Genomic DNA, 11,882 nt, shown 5'->3' with positions numbered 1-11,882 from the left:
AAGATATACAAAAGCATGGCAAAGTCATATTCACTTCTTCTACCTATCATATTCCTTGTTATGTTTGTGTTAGGTATACAACATTTATTAAAAACAAAATTCATATTTCGTTTTCTTAATATTCTGATTATAATTATCTACTTATGTTGTTATTTATATATGAATTATGTCTTGTTGGATACAGTTGAAAAGAATATGGGATGCCTTACATTCATTGGGATGTGCAAGAGAGACGTAAAAGACTGTTCTCAATCGTGCAAGTCAGTGTTTGGGCCAAACGCCGGTGGTTTATGTGACAAAGGGAGTAATGTTGGACAGTGTATTTGCACTTACCCTTGTCCACCTAAAGCTCATGCACTCAAAAGTTCAATTCCTCATAATGTATAAGCGAAAGTCAAAATTCTTATCCCTACTATTAATAGTAAAACATTGTCCGAAAGAAACCTTAGTTTTGTAAAAATTTACAATACAATGCCATTGGAATTATGTACAAATTTTCGATTTTTTAAAAGGGTACAAAGGAAATTTCCAGGCCCCTGTAAACGGATAAAGACGCGGATCTTTCTGACCCGTTTATATTATTCCGGATCTTAAACTTTCATCCTCACCGTTCAAGAAAAAAACATCCTAACCGTTTATTTTGTTTTTTTTGTACGAAGCCAACAAATGGATCATGCGGCCCATATTAAAAACAAAAGATACGCTAAATTACTTCTTCTGTAAAATTATCGGAATAAATATAACAAATTATGGTTACCGAATATGGTTATGGAATATACCTTAGACTATGTTAGTCGAGAGATTTATGCAAATATTTTTAAAATCACTGTAATTATCGTTTTAAATCATCTAATAACCCTAAATGTCACCACCTATATAATTAGCTTACTTCATACTTAACTCATTCAGCACAAACGTCGTATTTAGAAGAAAAAAATATCAAATTACCAATTTAATCTCAATATGACTAAACCGGAAACGGGAAAAGTTTTCGAAGATCGTATACTAAAGGCTTGGTTCGATCTAAACCTTAATTGTGACGTTGCAAGACAACTCACTTTCGAGGAGCTACTTGCGTTTTACATTTGGGATCCTACAGGAAAATGCTTCCAAAGGAGGAAGAGAACCGTCAACAGTCGAAGAACTACTTCTATTTCAAGTAAGTTTAATAGAAATTTATCCCTTAAACTTCTTTTCCGTTTTTTTACAGGACCAAAAAGTGACGAAGAATTACGGACTTATGATGTAGTTGTTTATCCATCATACAAGGAAGCATGTTTGGCAAGAGGATTAATACAATATTGAAGTATTGGTGTTTTAGTTTTTTAATATTTTCTGTTCGTTTCAATTTTTTTCCCTATTCCTCTGTTTCCTTATCATTATCATGTTCAAGTTATAATAAATTATAAAGAAACTTTTATTTTTTGTGCATATAATCAGTTTTTATAGCTACGTATACAAATAATGAGGAGTCATCGCAGAGCATAATCATAAACAAAATACTGGAATAAAAATCGAAACTATATAATTAGAAGCAACCCAGAATAAAAATAACTTACCAACCCAATTCAATTGATTAATTCAACAAGGAAAACAAATTGGTCGAAACTGAATCAATCCGATTGAAACATTTGAGACTCCATAAACCCACCGAATTGCTTCGACTAATTGTATAACTGTAAACATTGTATGATTTGACAGATTTAAGAAAAGGATTTGAGAGATTGAATAAGAAATAATTTTTATTTGAAGTCGTGTTTTTGTTTGTTTGATTGAAGAATTATATTTAAAACGTTTAATTTACTTGTTCAAAAATTTCCAAAAAGGCCAAAGAAACCCTAATCAAAAAATATCTTCAAAATTAGACCCAGACACAATTTTAAAGTTTCTAGACAACAATTAAATACCCAAATTATGATACTTAAATTTTTTGATGGATCATGTGGCCCATCTAAAATGGATCCGTATATATTATTCCGTATCTTATACTTTCATCCTCACCGTTCAATAAATAAACATCCTAACCGTCTATTTTATTTTTTTCGTACGAAGCCAACAAATGGATCATGCCCAACATCTTAAAAAAAATACAGATACGCTAAATTGATTCCCATTTTTAAATATACCGTAAATGTTAACTACTGATCCACTAATTAAGCTGTAAATATATGGAAGTTCGATATCTCAGTAACCATATTTGTTACGTATCTAAACCAATAAAGACTAAAAATATTGTTGTATCCATATATATCCCTCTTCTCTAAAATTATCGGAATAAATTTATCAAATTATCGTAACCGAATATGGTTATAGAATATACCTTAGACTCTGTTAGTCGAGAGATTTATGAAAATCTCTTTAAAATCACCGTAATTATCATTTTAAATGTTCGTTGCATTATTTTGAACATTATTATAAATAGTCGGGTCAAAATGTTAATACACAAACAACAAACACACAAAAAGCCAAAATGTTAGCCTCACCTCTCCCCATTTCTCTTCTAAAATCTCTTAGGCCTTATCGCACTAACTGGCTTATAGATGTCAAGATTGTGCATCTGTGGAGGCAATACAACGTTAAAGTTGGAGAAACCATTGAAATGTTTAGTAGATTCTGCGGTTAGTAATTATTCTTTATTTTCTTATATTATTCATATAATTATACTACTTCTATTTTTTTTTAAAATAAATATTTTGTAGGGTGATAAGATAACAGCTACGGTGAAAAGGTATCAAATAATAAACTTTCAGCGAAAACTCCAACAAGGAAATTGGAACCTAATTTCAACTTTTAATTTATCTCCTACTTATGGGTCAGTCAAGCTATCTGAATTGAAATGGAAGATTGTCTTCACATCCAGAACAAGTGTTAACCCTTCTGATAACATATATGATGATATGTTACTTTCATTTGCATCTTATGATGTTGTCCTCGCTGGGAAGCAAAATGAAACTTTGTTATTCGGTACGTTTATTATATTACATTTAAGAATGATATATCCTATTTTGTTGTTCTAATCTATCCAATCTGTTTTATCTCAGATTTCTTTGGTCAAGTTGGCGATTGTGGTGAAATCAAAGAAATAACTACAACAAACAAACCAACTACAAAAATCGACTTCCACATGAGAAATTCTGAGTACGTTTTAAAATATATGTTTTTCATTTTTTGGCTACCTAACAAATATAGCAAACCACCATCTACTCATTTTTAAATATTACTAATCTCACAGGGATACACGTGTTTTGTGTACTCTTTGGGGTACCCAAATAATTAGTAAAGCTTGCCACGAGTCTACCAATGGTATTGTTTTCTGCTTAATAAGGTTTGCTAAAGTAAATCAGTACAGCGGTAAGTATTTTTCCATTATACTACATATTAACATTCTAAAATATTTTATTAACTTAGTTTGAATGATAATTAATATAGATGCTTGTAGTGTTCAAAATCACTGGGACTGTTCTCAAGTTATAATCAATCCAGAAATTACTGAAGCTGAAGATCTAAGAAAACTGTGAGTTTCTTTCTTCAAATGGATCATATATATAGTTATTTTTCATCATCAAATACAATAACGTTCTACTTGAATCTTAGGCTTTCCAGTGATGGTTTGCAATTGACGATCATGGATTCATTGCAAAAGAAAATGTTTTGGGAAAAACCTAAAAAGGAAGAAGTAGAAGAATACCTTGTTAAAACTATCGAAGAAGTCCTTCATGCATTTGAGGTATATTCTCGCCAAACAGTCTATTCTCCATTGTATTGTTATAAATTTAGGAAATTTAAATCACTTATTAAACTTTACATGTAGGGGATGTGTCGTATTACATGTACAGTAATGGAAGTCGATAGAGACTATTCTTGGGTCTACATTGCGTGTAAGAAATGCAACAAAAAGACCATCGTCGAGCAAGGCATTAAGTTGGAAGATGAAAAGCATAAACCAACACCAAAGTTCTATTGTGAGGTTTGCTGTCAGTATGTAAAAACGTCTCTCCCAAGTAAGTTACTTATACGTATTTTCTATTCCGATAATAAATAAGTTCGTTATATACTTTTATGATAATAATAATTTTAAAATTTCAAAATAAAACTATTTTTAGGTTCTGGATTTATCTTACAATCAAAGACAAAACTGGAGAAGCAAAATGTATGGTGTTTGACAGCTTCGCTGCGGATATGATTGGAATGCAATCTTCAGAACTCCTTAACAATAGATATGACTTGGTATACCAGCATCTTTATCGTAGTATATTTCTTTATAATTTTCTATACAATAGTTTGACTTCCTTAAACAATTGCATTATAAACAATCACTTTACTTATATCTATAATAGCTGGAGGATCCTGAATCTATCCCTCCCGAAGTTAAAGCTTTAGAAGGGAAAACATTCAAGTTTCTCCTTTCTATCGAGTTGAAAAATATTAGGGGGAGCTCCATCACTTACAACGTCGCTGCATTGTGCTCTAAAGGGTTGAATTCTGATTTTGAGATTGTCCCTTCGGATACTTATATAGATCCCTCTTCAATGTTGTCTGGTGGTCAGGTATTAATATTTTTATTGTTTATATAATTTGTCTGGAGAAGATTCATATTAGGTTTCATATTGGATGTTAATGATTATTACATTGTAGGGTTCTTTAATGATTACTGATGGAAGTGAGACATCAGATGTGGATGCTTCAACTTCTTCCACTCCATCATTCAAAAAAAGGTTCATCAAACGTGGCCGAAGGAGATGACCAATCATCTACCTCAAAAAAACATTGCTCTAAGTTTGCAGAATTGGAAGATGCTACTGTTGCTGGTGTTTCTAATTTTCTACTGATTTTTACTATCTATCCACTTTTAGACTTTTCAATTTCAACATTGGTTTTGGTTTATGGTTTTCATTTTTTATGAGTTTATTATTCAATAAAATTAATACTTTAATTACATAGTATTATTGACTCTCATGAATGTTTTGTATAATTGTTTACATCTTTCCTATCTTCTATCCAATTTATAAAAAAAAATTTACTAAAATATGATTCTTTAAACACGAAAACATGAATGTTTCTGTAACATGCTTGTGTTAAAAAACTTAACGTCTCTTAATTTTTTTAGGATTTGATTATTGACTAAAGTTGCAAGAACGGTATTATACTATATCTTTTATTCAAAACATGAATATAGATTTTTGCATGTAATACAATTGATGAGAACTCTATTTGAATCACACATATACGAACAAAGCAACATCTGGGTTCCTACTGAATTGTCATGTCATTGCTTTTAAAAACTTCACAAACAGTTTCACACATCATAATATTAAAAAAAATTGAGTCACATGCAAAATGTTTAGCACCAAAAATTGGCGAAAAAAAAAATAGTTATAATTTTTAGCACCAAGAAATTAGAACTGTATCACAGCAACTTTTCAATACTTTTTGACACATCACAAATCTCTTAATTCAGTTTTTTATTTTTTCTTTATAACTTTAATAAGATTGATTTGACAAGTCAATCAATATTCAACTAATATCCTAATATTTCTCATTTTTATAAATGTAAAACCAAAGAGAATCAATTTATTTCTTTTTCACTTTTTGATTTGTCCTTATCTGTAACTAGACTATTATTTTAAAAACAAATCTAACACTTCCAATAATATAACTGTTTATATTATCAAATTATATTAATTAGAGAATCTGTAATTGTCGTACAACTATATCTTAGGGAATCTGCTCCAATTTTAAAATTCCAAAAATATAGGTCATAATTATACCAAATAATATTGTAAGAAAAACCACGAAGTGTAAGATTCTTCGTACCGTAACTACTAAATTCAAATTTTATCTTCCTATACAATTTATATGTCTATCCAACTAAATATATTATTTGTACCGAATTAGTTGAATCATCTCAATCGTATCAACCAAATTTTAATACAAAAGCTTTACTTTCCATTACTTTACAAAAATGGCGATATGTACAATGTATATATGTAATTCCTCTGAATATAAACACTTCGATTTTTGTAGATTTATTGACATAAAAACCATGCAGATTTGACAACTCAGTGATTTTATAAATAAATTTAAAAAAATCCAAAAATTAAAATTTATCTATAAAAACAAACCATTGAGTTTCACTTTTTCATTAACCTAAACAACTTATTTCAACACAATTCAATTCTGTGCAGCCACAATATCTTCCCTTCTAAAATATGGCTAATTTTAGCAGATTAACCAACTTATATCCGTGCAATGATGGATATTGGACCATTTGTGTGAAGGTTCTAAGGATGTGGCGTAAACGAGATGATGGGGATGACTCTCTCGAGTTGGTTGTATGTGATGTCTTTGTAAGTTTTTTATCACTGATTTAGAGATAATTATATATATATATATATATATATATATATATAATTTTGTTTTTTTCTTCTCAATTTCCAGGGGACCAAATTGGTAGTAACTATACCAAATCATCTTATTGAAACATTCAAGTCTGACATCCAAAAAGATGCATGGAAAGTTTTTTCTGCTTTTGACGTCATAAACTGCACGAGACCTATCCATATAACTGAAGGTTAATATCGGATCATGTTTAGGGAAGGTACCAATGTGGAAGACACTGAACCACGTTCTAACAAGCATTTCATTGATTATGTGTCTTTTGATGCACTATATGATAGTTATTATGCTACAACTAATCGCTGCTTAGGTATTTATTTGAATCTATTTTTTTTATGTTTTTTTAACTTACTTTAATTTTAGTTCTATGATATATAACCTAAACATTGTTATTTTTTTTAGATATCATGGGACGTGTAATCAACGTCCAACCAGTAATCTATGTCGATGATTCATCAGCTGTTCAATATGAGGAGAGGGCCCGACTTTTGCGTTTCTCCCTTAAAAACCTCAAGTAATACATAGAAGAATATTTGTTTATAATTAACTTTTTCCATATTTACTAGATACAACTAATTCTAACCATTTTCATTGTAGTCATGAAGTCATCCACTGTACTGCTTATGATGAACATGCCGACTACTTTCAACGTTATTGGAGTCCTTTTTATACTATTCCAATCGTAGGCGTTCTACATTTCTGGAGGGCTAAGTTTACTGCCGGAAGTACAAGCTATACTTTTTATGAAATTGAACTCTTTAATATGTAATCATTATTTTAAAAAAATATTATTTTTCACAATAGGTCAAGACATCGAACTTTTGAGTGTTCCTGGAGTGTCTACTATTTACTTTGATCCTCCATATACTGAAATAACAGATTTCAGAAACAGGAAACCTTTAATATAAATTTTTTTGTGTTTACATACATAATTAGATTTTTCATATACTGATTATTATAATATATTATTTTGATGATATATTTTTACGTTATTTTTCAGGATCTCTTTCAACAGCGATAGTGATGATGAATTTGATTGTTAACCATAAGCTTCAAGGGAGTAAATGATGAAGACCTCGACTTTCAAGTTTGTCTGTAGTTTTGCTTTATGTTCTCTCTCAAATAAGAGACATTTTGTCTCATCGTGGTTTTCTTATGTATTTTTTTCCATCTTTCCATGTCATGTTCAATTAAAAACTCCTTTGTTTTAAGTTTTTTATATTATGATTTTCTGATGGTTAAATTTTATATATATATACTATAATAATATTTTTATTTATTTGCTAATCAGATATAATAATATGTTCAGGTTTATTATAATTACTCCAAAGCATGGAGTTCTATAATGTCGTCGATGCATTGTAACATATTCTTTTGTTTTTATTTTATATCTAAACTATAATCATATTTTAGTAAGTTTATTAAGAAATGGAATCGAAAACTTAAAAATGTACTTAATATTTAAAAAAATAGTAGAAAATTTGATAATAAATTTAGGATAATTATCTAACAAAGTGAACCAATGCATGGCAGTTTACAAGTCCAAAACAAAAATTGACAGCCTTCCAAAGTCTTTGCTTTGATTCTTTAAAATTTGAACATTCCAATAAAAAAATGACAGAACTTTAAGATACTCTCCCATCAAACATAAATTTCCTTATAGTAAATGTACACAAAAGATATATTAATAGTGATTTTTAAAAAGGGAAAATTAGGTTTCAAAACGTTTTTAAACCTTTAGTATCGACTACATTATAAAGGGAGAATGAGGTTCATAATTTTCTAAACACCTAAACAAATCTTTTCTACTCTTAGAACGTCTCATCTTTCATCTTCTTCCTTTAAAAAAAACAAAAAAATTCCAAAAAAAAAACATGGTAGCATACATAGAGAAATTTAATCCTACATGTAATCGGATAAGTGTTGTTGTCAAGTTACTCTGTTTCTGGACACATCATCTCATATTTGGACAACCTAATTTTAAGTGTTTGATTGTGGTTGATGAGAAGGTATTTTATATATCTTTATTTTCGGTAAAAACATTTAGAAATTTTTTTGTTATGCATGTTTTCAATATACTTTTTATCAAATCTTTTTCTAATGTGAAAAATTTTTACAACAGGGAAAAAGAATTGAAGCTAAAATCCCATTTCGAGATTACTATGATCATTTCGTAGACGTGTTGGAAAAAGGCCAATGGTTTCTTTTTTGTAAGTTCGAAGTTATGGAAAATCAGCAAACTTTCAGGAACTGTAACAATCATTTCCAGATATTGATCACAAATCAAACTCGCATCAGCTCAATACCTCCCAGATGTCCATGCAACTTTCTTCATCTAACAGATGCAGCAACGCTTGACAATACTACAGTGGATGAGAGAAACTGTTGCGTTGGTAAATATCTGAAACTTATAATTTTCTACAATTTTAATAAATTTAATATTAGGATCTTACTCATCATCTTTAGTTCTGATTTTAATTGTTTCCTTTTTATAATTTATCGTAGATTTTTGTGGGATGGTGGTACGAGTCGTACCACGTCGTACCGTGTACTTTCTTGATCTTGAAGCTGGTTACAATAGTTATAAACAAGTTGTTCCCTTTACAGTGATTGACATCAAGTAAGTAAATTAAACTAAATAAATATTTACAAACATAATTTGATTTTATTATTAAGAAAATATTATTAAGAATCATATGTATTGAAGGCAATCACTTTTTTGTGTGAAGTGGAGAACAGATTAATTGTGTTGCGGTAGGCGATACATGTTTGGAATTTGTTTATAAATGAGAACAAATTACTGCCTATCCTTCATATAATAGCGAACCAATCATGTGTCTGCTTATGTTTTGGAGAAGCTCTGTCTTTGACGGTATAAATAAATCTTAGTTTCAGTTTTTTATAAAGCATATAAGGTAAAATAAAATGTATTAATCTTTAGGAGTTAATTCTTTAGGTAATAAATGCTTAATGTCTCAATTAAGATGTTCTCATCTTATACTTGGAAACGAAGTCAGACCATTCACGACAGATCCCGCTCTGTAGTTCATAATATTCCAATATTTTTTGCAGTTTTCCTTTACAATAGATATTTTTTAAACATTTTTTCCCATTTCTGCAGCCTTGCTTTTCATGATACATCAGATGATGAAGATTATCACGGGTTACAAGAAGAAGAAAGTGATTCAAATGAATCAGTGTAACAGCCAGATTGTCTATTACAAAATTTTATCAAATCCTTAAGTTTCCTTTTGATTAGTATAAGTTGTTCAATAAGTTGTTGTAATTGTGAACCGTTAATTACGGCAATATTACGTAAGTTTCAATTTTAATAAAATTTCTTGATTTGAATTTCAATTAAATATATGTTTATATATGTATACTTACCTTTTAAACAAACCTTTAAAGTCTTCACATATGAATTGTCATATATATATATATATGAACCTTAAACGTTCTCTCATTAGTGCTACGAAGATACTTCTGAAAAAACAATCAATCAGTGTTTTTTCTTTTGCTTAGTCGTTGACGATGAAGAAGAGGAAAAATGATGAATTGAATCGTCTTGAAGTAAAAGAAGGTGACCCAAAAAATCGTAAAGTATCTAAGGAAAATCAAGTCCAAAGTCCAGTTACAGTTTCAAAGACGCCTCAAACTGTAGTCAATATTAATTTTGTTTTTGGTAGAGTTCTTAATGATATTACAAATCGACCATATTCTCACGGACTTTCTTCTCCAAGTACAAGTAACACACCTTCTGGTATTGTTCATCTGAATTTCTTATTTACATTTTTATTTATTCAATATATAAACTATATTTACTTCACAAACTAAATCCAATAATATTTTTTATTTTGTGATTTAGGTGTAGATTATAGTACACCATCTTCTACCTTTGCAAATGAAGGCATATGTAACAAAGAGAATCGCTCTAATATTTGTAATGGTAATTTTAAAAAATCTTAAAGTCATTTTTTAAATTAAAATTAAAATTATTAGTCATCTTCTTATTACTAAGATCAGTACTTCAAAATACCCAAGCCAATTAATTTTCTTTTTCAGGAAGTAAGCCCAATTTTAAAAAATGGAAGTGTAAACAAACTTGCAACACAAGGACTCACTCATCTACCACTCCCATAGTTGACTCTATAGCAAAAATGGGACGAAGAACATCAACTCCATCAGGTCTATTAATCTAATATATTTTTATAAATATTTTTATTTTTATATTATATAGTAAACTAATTATTTTAAACCTTATAACTTATAGACAAACTGGTGCCAAATAACTATCAGAGTAATCATGCAAAAAATTACCGGTACAATCCAACACTTTCAGATGTTACTAATATACCGGAAAGGAATAAGAGACACTCAGCTCAGGAAGAGATCAGTCCAGATAGCACTATAACTAGAGGTTATTCGTAATATGTGTAACCCATTATTTTAACTATCTGAAAGTTTCTGCAATTTTTATTAACTCGACATTTATACACAGATCGAGTGTCCACTCAAGCATCAAAAAACAAAAGTTTTAGAAGAAATGCTTCAAGCGTTTCAAAAATGACAAATTTAGACGAAGATGAAGACAATGAATATGAGCAGGTTGACTCAGATAGCGGTATAATTTCTTCATCCAATAATAAAAGTCTATTATCTATTGTTAGACATTTATTCATGAAAATAATCAACCCATGTTTTGCAGATATTGAAGAAGAATATGATGATCAGGTGTTTTATTGTAGTAGTCAAGGAGAAGATGATTCATCATCATCTGAATATGCTGATGATGATGAACATGGTGTTGATCAAATTACACCACAATTATCATCTGCTAATTATGCTAAACTACGTTACGATATGCTGACGATGTTTGAGTCAAATTTTAAAAAAGTTTTTGGAACCCCAACTATTACTACAAAGAAGACAGTTAATTTATGGGCAGGTATAAATTTATTGGTTATATTTTAATTTTATTTATAAACAAGAAAACTTTGAAAGTTATGGATGATACATTAAATATTTGCAGGATATGCAGATGATGGTGATCCTGAATATAGTTGTCCTTATTGTGGTGCAATTTTTTGGTATGGAGAGAGGTTGCAGAGGACAGTAAGAACTAATAATCCAGTCTATACTGGATGTTGTATGCAAGGACAGATTGTTCTACCTATACTAAAAGAGTCTCCAGAAATGTTATGAAATCTACTAACAAATGAAGATGATTTGTCATGTCACTTCCAGGAGAATAGTAGACCTTACAACATGGTTTTCTCTTTTACATCTTTGGGTGGCGAGGTAGATTGTTCTGTTAAAAAAGGATGTGGTCCATCCATGTTTGCTTTGCAAGGTGAAAACTATCACTTGATGGGTCATTTAAAACCAAAGGTNTTTGCAAATGAAGGCATATGTAACAAAGAGAATCGCTCTAATATTTGTAATGGTAATTTTAAAAAATCTTAAAGTCATTTTTTAAATTAAAATTA

The sequence above is a fragment of the Camelina sativa genome, chromosome 11 (assembly GCF_000633955.1).
Source record: "Camelina sativa cultivar DH55 chromosome 11, Cs, whole genome shotgun sequence".
In the NCBI taxonomy this organism is placed as follows: Eukaryota; Viridiplantae; Streptophyta; class Magnoliopsida; order Brassicales; family Brassicaceae; genus Camelina; species Camelina sativa.
This window is presented reverse-complemented; position numbering follows the sequence as displayed.